The following is a 10,836-nucleotide window of genomic DNA, read 5'->3' on the forward strand; positions in this document are numbered from 1 at the left end:
AGAGGAAAGAGAAAGGGATTCTGGCAGAAGGTATGATGTAGACAAATGCTTAAAACACGATGGTGGGCCATATTGCTTTCTGAATGACCTTTCTGCAGTATTCTCAAGAAAGGAGAGGGTTTACCTTTTCCTACAGTAGATATAACAACCACAGTATATGGATGCATTTGCAAGAGACATAGATTTAGAAATAATCTGTGAGTCATTGCAAAAGTTTTCTTGGAGATTAGATTTTTAGAATTATCAGATTATTGCCTTTCTGGGCAGGTCACAGAACCTCTCTTGAACTGCAAAGGATACCAACTCTTTCCTCTCAGTTCACTATGTCTGGGGACTTCTGGAAATGCTTCTTTCAACCTTCCAGCCCTACTCCTCGTTAGGTCTTAACAAACTTGTCATTTATGGACAGCAACTGGCACTTGGTTGGCTCTCATGGCATCTAACACATCTTTAAAGCATCCCAAACGCTTAGATCTTCCAACCTAAATGAAGGGTTTTCTACTATTTTATTCACTAGCCACGGAACCCTAAGGATACTTTTGGAACAAAATTTTCTAGTTTTCTGAATTAGATTAAGAAGTTAGATTTACCTAGGCTCAAATCCAGATCTTATGTATGAAACCAGACTCTACCGTTTACTAGCTGATTGACACTTGAATGAGTTATTTCACCTTTTTAAGTTTCATTTTCATTATCTGCAAAGTTGGAATTTTAATGTCTACTTATTGGGTATTGTGAGGATTATGTGATATAATGTGTCTAAAATGTTTAGCAGAGTTGCAGACACATGATATGCTCTTAAAACATGATCGTCCATGTTATTTTAATTAAAATAAGAAGAGGAAGAAAATGACCAACACTTGTACAGAACCTACAGAGGCATCAAGCAGTATGCTAGATGCTTTATATATTATTTCATTTAATCCTCACGAAAACCATTCAAGGTAAAAACAATCACTTTTATTTTTATGGTTAAAAATGTGGCTCATGACAATGACGTTAATTGCCCTGGATCACAGACTATTCAGTGTAAGAGCTGGGATTTGCACCCACTTCCATATCTCTAAAGCCAAAATGTTCTTTTCAACACATCACATTTTGAAAATTAAAGATGTCTTTGTACGAGTATATTCATTAGTCTCCAAAGCCTTGAATAATATGTCCAAATTGAATTTAAATATTTTCACATTCAGCAAATATTGAATTTATAATCTATATGTAGTTTTGAAAGAATAAAAGATTAAAATTACATCAAGCAGTTTATGTACTTGTTGAAACCATGATGTACTATTATTTTCAACTTAACAGGTTTGAAAGGTAATTACAAAGTAAAACTACTGATTGCTATTATTGGCAAATTGATGAGAAACACTGCTTTATAAATGTCCTTTTTATTGTGAAGAATATGTGTGTGTTTATATGTTTTTATATGTGTGTTTGTATATAGTTTTCATCTTATATGACTAATAATTTAATGATAATAAAGGTAAAAGGTAAATCTTCTCCAGTTTAGAATATATGTATGTGTATGTGTGCGTGCGTGTGTGTATATATATATATATATATATATATATATATTTGTATTCATATCTCTCTTGAGCAGTAATGTATTTGTTTTGTCGGTGATTTTTTTTTTTTTTTTTTTAACCTCAGAAGTGGAAAAAAACTTCTGGTCAATGATTCATTCTTTTTTCTGGTTTGTGTACAGAAGAAAAAAATCTAAAAATTCAAATATAAGAACAACTGAAGTCATAACTTTGTCTTTAACTTAAAAGTTATTGGTTGATAATAGATATTCAGATTGATGAAAGAGCATGCAAAGTACTTTTGCATTTTTTGAATAGAGAAATTATAATCGAGTATTTTTATACTTTAAAGTAAAAATAGAAACTGCTTTCCACTTTCACCAATCTGCCATGTTTTAAAAGTATAAACAGATTGATAATTAAAATTCTTGAGATATGACAAGGCAATTTTTGAACTCGATCAATATAAAACATACTATTAGAAGTTGCATAATAACCTGCAGAGTGGGAAAAAACAATTAGAAGCAGAATCCTTGCCTTCTTGCGATGATCTAGCTTCACTCTGCATAAATGTTGGTAAGCAGATAGTCCTGAGCAAAGGGTAATATTAACACTGTTGTGGCTCATTTCCCTTTTTAGTCACATCTATGAGAGTTGTAAAAATGAAGTCTTTAAATTAATTATAAATGCAGAGGCCAAGTATTTAAAACCTCTTAAGAGCAAAGTTATTTTCAATTACTTCAGACTTAACGCATTTTGGAAAATATACTGATATGAGACATATTCTACTAATTTAATATTCCTCTATTTTCCTATTAAGTGAGCACTGTGAGCAGTAGAGATAAAGATAAAGATTACTTTAATTAAGTGTGCAATGAATCCCATGAAACTTAATTGAATACTTTATTTTCACATATATATTTTCTCTTACTTAAATGTTTCTCAGTCGTGCTCTATACAAGTATTTTAAAGCTAATACTTCAAAGAATTAGCAAAAATTTTAGGACACATCAGTGCTTTCAAATTCCCTATGGCAGGGGTCCTCAACCCCCAGGCCGTGGACCAGTACCAGTCAGTGCGTGGCCTGTTAGGAGCCCAACCACAAAGCAGGAGGTGAGTGGCAAGGAGAGCAAGCAAAGCTTCATCTGCATTTGCAGCTGCTCTCCAGAACTAGCATCATCACCTCAGCTCCACCTCAGATCATCAGGCATTCACTTTACCTAATGTTGATATGGCATCATGTGATTATATATATTCATTCAAATAAATTATTCAAAGTCTCCCAAAAGAAAATGCTTTAGTTGTCTGAGATTTGGTTGGCTAGCTCTAAGGTTTACCGGCATATTACAGAAAGAATCTGAGTGTGTGAGTCAACAGAGGGAAGTAACTCATTGTATTCACTGTGAAACTGCCTTTTAGCTACATAACTTCTTCCTCATTCTTAGCATTTAGAAGAAGAATTCTGTACTTTAATGCATACTTATTACATCCAGATGAAAACAAAGTACTGGTTCACAAAGTCTGTCATGTTAAATGATATTTAGTTATTTTAAAAATTATAACTTAAAGTAATTTTTATGTTGTTAATGATATACTGGTGTTAAGGATATAATAAATATTGTCATTTAAATTACCAAAATTTTGCACAGATAGAACACACCTACACACACCCCTTTACGTGCATACATGCACACATCTACAAGGCTACCTGCCCTCCTATTTATCTTACTTGATTTCTTTGTCTCTTTATTCTTTCTAGCAACCTTTCTATCTGCCTTTCCTCCTGTGGTCCCCAATTCAATTTTTTATCTCTTTTATTATCTGTACATTCATCTTTCATTCCACCCATATTTCATTTTACAAATATGTCTATCTATTTATCATTATTACATTCAGCACATATTTGAACATTTACTCTTTGCTAGGAGGTGGGCATATTACTTGTGCTAGGTCACAAAAAAATAGTTTTAACTTTTCAGATGGCTTTGTAAAAAAATACATTCTAAGAGACGATTTGTTTCCCTGTTGGTTTACATAAGTGAAGGGACATTAAAAGAAAAAGAATTAGATTCTAACACACTTATTGTGTTAGGTAACCTGTGCTTCTTGGTTATTAGAAACAGATTTATTGAGTTTTTCTACATTTTTGTATTTTGTGTTTGTGTAGCATTAATTTTTTAATTAATCAGCTTAGAGTACAATAATATGTTGCTGGTATAGCCTAAAACAAAGGTTTTTCCTTGGATTTAGAGCTTTTCAAAATCTCACTGAAGCAAAATGGTATAAAAATGAAATGAAATTAAATAATTATAATGTAAAATGATTACACTGTTAGGTGTGATTTGAATTTGATTCCCAAGAACCTGTGATTCAAATTTTTGAAGAAAAAATTCTGCCACAAGCTTCACAATAGTCAAATTATTTTGCTTAAGAAACTTTTGCTTATGTGAATACATTTGGTTTAAATCAAATGTATGACTTCAGGGTACAGTAAGTATCTATGGTATATTTCCGTTTAAAAATGAATTTTTGAAAAAATTTACTCAAATGAACCATATATTATTGTGCCAGGTCTACACTATTTACATGGATTCACTTTTTCATTTTTCTATCACTCACCAATTTCTCCTGTATCCTTCTGCTCATTCTTTGCTATAAATCTAGGAAGACTATGCTTATCAGAAAAAAAAAAAAAGTATGAAAAAAATTGAATTATGAAACCCAAGAGTGAAAGTGGCAAAACATGGATAGAGCATTAAAATCAAAGAGCAGAATTAAGGCATAAAAATAGAGACAATGAAAAATATATTATTATTTTGAGATAAACTTCAAGTTCTCTTGATTTAAAAGGAACCCCGGAAACAGGACTTTATAACATCAGAAATAACGATGAGAATAAAATCTCAAGGCATTTTAATATTGAAAATTTGTTGCCACATCTAGGAGAATTGTAATAGATATGTTAAAATTACTATATATTCTATTAAATATGAAGAAATTTCCTCTGATTTCAATATCTAATTTAGTAGGAGCAAAGGAAAGGCCATAATTTTAGCAGAAATATTTTCTAAAAATGCAATTAAAAACTCTTACCAATTTATTTATTATGAATGAATGATGAATAGTTTCCAAAACATGCAGAATCAAAATCTTTCTTGAATATTTGCATAAAATTGTAAAGCTGTTGCATGAAGACAGTATTCAAAGTCACAGCACGCAGGGATGAGGGAGCAAAATGTCTCCTACCTTGAGTCAGCATGATTCCTGAAAATGTAGTTTTTGGTGTGCTGATGGCAGAATTTCAAACATAACTCAAACATATTTTGCCATCATTCAACACACAAAAATGATGCTTGGCTAAAAGTTTCTATAAGGTTCCTAAAATTGAGAGACAGGTGGATTTAAAATCAGAGATGGAGTCAATAAGTGTAGAATATAACAAAGGCTATAGCTTGAGTTAAATGGCGGCTTATAAAAAATATCCAAGGCCCATTCTGGATTTGGAAAAAAGAGCTGGGACCTGATCTAATATACCTTGGTGTACAGCAACCTGGTGTAATTTATCCTTGTGCTTGTGGTCTGCTTGGGGAGGGAGGGGTTGTGTCCAAAGATGTGTGCAGAGAGGGGCTGCCGGCAGGTGTGGTGAGGATGGATGGGGAGGCTGGACCCATGCTGAAAGCAGGAAGGAGAACAATTAGGCATTGCAACATTGTAGTGTCTGCTGAGAGCTGACAGAAAAGACAGATTATGGGAGAACTACGTGGAAGAAAGTAAGAAGATTTAAGATCAGATTTCACAAATAAAAGAAAGTAATATTTGAAGAAGTTTTTGAAGTTTCTGGGCTGGGATGCTAGTAAAACCAATCCAGAGGGAATAATTAATGGAATCTGATCTAGTTGCAAAAAGCTTTTCTTCACTTCTTTCATCTGGATTTGTTCTAATCAGAGACACTCCAAGGCCCTGTACATTAAATACAGCAGCTTTTATGGAGAAGTATATATATATATCTGTTAACTTTATGGCCTTAATAGGAAATTAAACACATGGAAGGGGAGCCTACTCTGCAAGGAGTGGGCATGTAAAAAGGAATTAAGAACAGCATTTGGGGAAATGCCCCCTAGCAAATGGAGGTAGCTTGATGTGGAGACAGTGATGGCTTAGAGAAAGTAAACAAAAAAGATTTTTGCTCAGGAAACAAAGAAGAATAAAGACTGCTATTATTTTTCATGTCTACTATGCATAAGTAGTAGTGTTCTAGTCACTATTGTATTCCTTGCATATAACAAAATACCTAGAATTGAAAAAGTGAAATAAATGTTTGCTAGACAATAAGAAGGAAATAAATAAGAAAGAAAAAAGAAAAGAAGGAAAGAAAGTAGGCAGGGGGGCAGCAAGAGGTAAAAAAACGGATGAACAAGAGTGAATTAACCTATAAATGTCTCGTTTATATGTAAAATAGGAATCGTGAAGGTTATGAGATTACATATATAAGTAGAGTACTTATTGCAGTATGTGGTATATTGGAGGCATTCAAGAAATGCTAAAAATTATCATCATCATCCTTTATGTCATTGTCATCATCATCATGATCAATTCCATCATCCTTGGAGCATTTTTAACAAGAGTATGTCAGAAATGCTTTGGTTTTCCATGACCTACTAATATGTTTTGAGAATTCTCCTACTCTTGTTTCAATCCACTTCAGTGTGGCTTCTAACCACCGATACTCCAAGAAGCCAATCCTACAAAATTTACTAATAACTTCGTTGTTGCAAAATTCAGTGGACAATTTCTCACTCACATCTTACCTGACTTCACTGTAGCATTTATCGTTTTTGTTGAATTCTTACTTCTGGAAGCCCTAGCAAGCACTCTCTGGCTTTTGTTTCAACACCATTGCCTGTATTCCTCCTATGCCATCAGCCATTATTTACTAAATCTCCTTTCTGAACTTCTTATCCTGGCCCCACAATATGAGGGTTGGAATTCTTCAGGGCTCAAGAACAAAAAATTCAAGAACTTAATTTATGTTCTTAAAATTTAAATCTTTTTTAAGAGAATAGAAGAAATGAAATAATAGCTAATATTAGTCTGTAGATCAGATTCCAGAAAAAAAATATTCTGCATATGTTAACGGCCCACATAGAATGCATAGCTTATCTTTCCATCCGGGATCAAATATATTTTCACAAAATGAAATAAGAATTTGAAGTCTTCACAAGTGATATATCAAAGAAATAGCTTCCTTAATCAGGTATAGTCATTCTGGATGGTACTTGAACTTTTCAAATGACTGTACTATCCTTTACAATTTTAAGAAATACTTAACGATGAGCTAGAGGCAAGTATGTGTCTTTTATTCTGAGAGTTTTAATCCCATTACTATCAACTCTCAGGAATAATTTTATACATTCTATAATCCTTTCATAGTGTATATTATAATTTTGCTTTTATGGTCAGTTTTCCCCATATTATTATTTCAGAACACTAATTAGAAAAATTACCTAATATAAAATATCCAAAATGATCACCGTTAGCCAGGGGAAAATATAAGATTTATCAAACAAATATGTTTTCAGTGTCCTCACTGTTAATCCAATGAAATTCAGTAAATCTAGGCTCCAAATGCATACACATATGGCACTTGTGAACTAACCCAATTTGTATTGACATGAGCAGGTGTCTGGAGGTAGGTCACTGAAAGTCATCATAAACCAGAGCAGGTTTTCTAGCATGTGAATCACGATTGGTAGACACTTATATTACACAACAGCAATAGGTAACCATAGACTATATGTATAAGTGGGGGACTTGTGCCATGTTCCTGAACTATTTAGCACATGAGGTTCACCTTGCACAATATGGTTCATCAAGCTGATAACAGAATCATTTCATTACAAGGAATTCTTCGGGTATTTTGTGGTTAAGTTTCTGTTTTAAACATATATAGATTTCCCATATGGCATGGATAATGAGATAATTATGAAAAGATGTAGACTCCCATAGAAAAAAATTCCTCTAAGTAATTTTGCCTAAAAAAATTCCTCTAAGTAATTTTGCCTAAAAATCTAGAAAATCTGAGGTTACTTCCTGACCACGAAGGCCTGAGAAATATAGTTTGCTTTCTGAAAAAGAAATCAAATAACTCCTTATGAAAAGGGCTCTAAATGCAATGCATAAAATGAAAGAAAAATTTATGTCATATCTCGGTTATGATTTCTCTGCTTAACTTTCACAGTTAAAATGTCAGCCAGCCCCATTTCATCCAGTCAGATCTTCAAACCACACCACTACTTCCTTCATAACATCTCTTAATTCAGGTTTCTTATCTCTCGATTGGCCTACTGCCATCGTTTCTCTGCTCCAACTTAGTCTAAGTAACTCAGCCATAAAATAATACCCTAACATACAGTTTTAGATAGGTGAACTCCCAGCACAAATTATTTAAATGGCTCTCTCTTACTTATAGGATCAACTTTCAAGTATTTATCCTGACCTCTTTCGTGTCCTACCCCAATCTGGCTTCAACCAATCTCTCTTTATCTTCTCCCTACTACACAGACCCAGCAAAATGGAGTTGGTTAATGCCTCTTTGCCTTTGACCTGTCTGAACTTTCCTTTTTTCTGACCTTTCCCCTTACCTTTTGATCATCGTATCTTACAGAAATCTTTCCTGACCCACTGTCTAATCGGCCCCTACTCTGAGCTCCCTTTCCACTCTGAACCTAACATGCACCACACTGAACTGCAATCACTAATTTTATTTCTCTACAAAGAGATCTGATTTTGTGTTTCATTCCTACGTTGGAAGTGCCTTGCTCAGGCCCAGTTATGAATACAAACTGGGAGTTCAGCAGATGCTTTAAAATCAGTGATTGTGTCAATTCTATCTTGTCTCAAAGGAGAAAAAAACATGCACACCTAGATAATTTATGTTATTTGGATTACATCAGATATATATGGTCTTACAAATAGTTAAAACAGGTGGTGACTTTTAAAAAGAAGTATTAGAAAAAGCTCTCTATCTCCCTTTTAAGCTTTAAAATATGATAGTATGGCAGTTAGTAGTTAGTGGGGAAACCTGGCTGGGAAATTAACTGTGAGAACGACTAGATTGGAGAACAGCTAGTACTTCTGAGGGCATACTATGTACTAAGCACAGTTCTAAGTGTTTTACAGGTATTAACTCACTTCGTGAACACAATACTCGTACATGGTAGACGTGCTCATGGTGTAGGATTGCGCTATTGTACTGCACAAAGGCATATGGTAGAGAATGAGGACAGGGGTGGAAATCGCGCCCTCATTTAGTACATCTTGCTCTTGCCCTGGCCTGGGGATGAAGGAGCTCCAATTTCCTCACACAAAGATGTCTCTAGGTTGCAAAATTAATGGGCCTTTGCCTTTTTCCAAATTCACACAAAGGAATAGAATAAGACAGTGGCATCCCTGGAGGCAGGCTCTATTATCATTTTACAGATTAGGAAATCGAGGCAGAAAGAAGTTAAGAAATCTGCCAAAGTTTACACAGCTAACAGGTGACAGCAATGAGATACAAACCCAGGCTCTGGGCTCCAAGGTCTGCACATCTAACCACTGTGCTGCTTCTCTGTTACGTGTATAGAGTGCTTTCTCCATGTTCTTTGACATCTACTGAATTTTACATTATTAACTCAATCCTCACAATAACTTTTAAGGAATTAGACCCTCAGGACACACAGAGATGCCTCAGTCCCTAATCCTAAGAGATGGTCCTTTGTGAGCATGGCTGTGCCCTGGTGGAAACAGAACCAAAGAGACACTTCACTGATCAGAACTAATTGGCTAATTGATATGCTTCAGATACCTTGCCAAGCAAAAGAGAGTTTAATTAAAATAAAATATTATCTGTATCAATGGGAGTTAAACTGGTGGGATCTGAGAAATATAAGTTAGAACTGAAATTAATAAATATCTAGAAAGTTCCAACAATATAGTTACAGAGCATTATTTTTGGCAGGGAAGTATAAAAGATAAAACAGAAAGAGTTGAATTTGCAAATATAAAATTCGGTTTAGGATATGATAAGGCAGCACTTTGTGTTAGAAGCAAAAGGATGGATTTCTTTTTTTCTAATTTTATTAAATGTATTGGGGTGACATTGGTTAATAAAATTATTTTGGTTTCAAGTGTACAATTCTATAACACATCATCTGTATATTGTATTGTGTTCACCACCCAAAGTCAAATCTTCCGTCACCATATATTTGACCCTCTTTACCCTTATCTACCTCCCGCCTTCCTGCTTTCTCTCTGATAATCACTATATTGTAGTCTGTGTGTCTATGAGTTTTTTTTTTTGTCTCATTTATTTGTTGCTTTCAGTTTTATATCTCACACGAGTGAAATCATGTGGTTCTTGACTTTTTCCATCTGAATTATTTAATTTTGCATGATATTCTCAAAATCCAATCGTGTTGTCATAAAAGCATTTCATCTTTTCTTATAGCTAAGTAGTATTTCATTGTATGTATATACCAAAAGGGTGGATTTCTTAATAAATAGTAGAGGCAAACCTGGTTGGTGTCTGAAAAGAAATAAAGTTGATTTGCATATAACTGTGAAATGGCTTATATACTAGATTACTCATTGTAGTAAAATTTTTAATAACAGAACTCAGATGCAACCTAAATGAATGAATAAAGTATGCTATAATCTTAGAATGAACATTTTTATTTAAAATACTATGTTTCTACATGCCACCCTGAATATGCCTGATCTCGTCTGATCTCGGAAGCTAAACAGGATCGGGCCTGGTTAGTACTTGGAAGGGAGACCACCTAGGAATACCAGGTACTATAGGTATTAAAAAAATAAAAATAAAAAACAAATAAAAAAACCACACTTTATTTATTTATTTGCATGTAAAACACTATTTTCACCCCAGCTTTATTGAAGAATAACTGACAAATAAAAATAGTATATACTTAAGGTGTACAATGTGATGATTTGATATATATTCATATTGAAAAAACTGTTTTATTTCAAAACAAAATCAAAATAAAACTGAAGAAACTATATATAAGTTGACATAGAGTATTTTTCTTTTACTTGTTTATGAATAAAACATATATATGGAATAATATATGACACCAATAAATGTAGTTATTTCTAGAGAGAAGAACTGGGTAGTATATGGACAGTAGTGGGAGAAATCTTTTTACTGCTTATCCATTTTAGGCCATGTACTGTATTACTTATTCAAAATAAAACAACAACAACAAAAAAGATCTTAGTTTGACTCCCAGAGATTTTAGTGTAACTTTGGGCC

At 33.6% G+C, this 10,836-nt stretch overlaps 1 pseudogene; it reads left to right on the plus strand.

Moving 5' to 3' along the window:
* The first annotated feature begins 10,255 nt into the window (after positions 1-10,255).
* LOC111743154 lies at positions 10,256-10,370 on the plus strand (annotated as a pseudogene).
* The last annotated feature ends 466 nt before the right edge of the window (positions 10,371-10,836 follow it).

This window comes from Pteropus vampyrus, unplaced genomic scaffold (genome assembly GCF_000151845.1).
Source record: "Pteropus vampyrus isolate Shadow unplaced genomic scaffold, Pvam_2.0 Scaffold107, whole genome shotgun sequence".
NCBI lineage: Eukaryota > Metazoa > Chordata > Mammalia > Chiroptera > Pteropodidae > Pteropus > Pteropus vampyrus.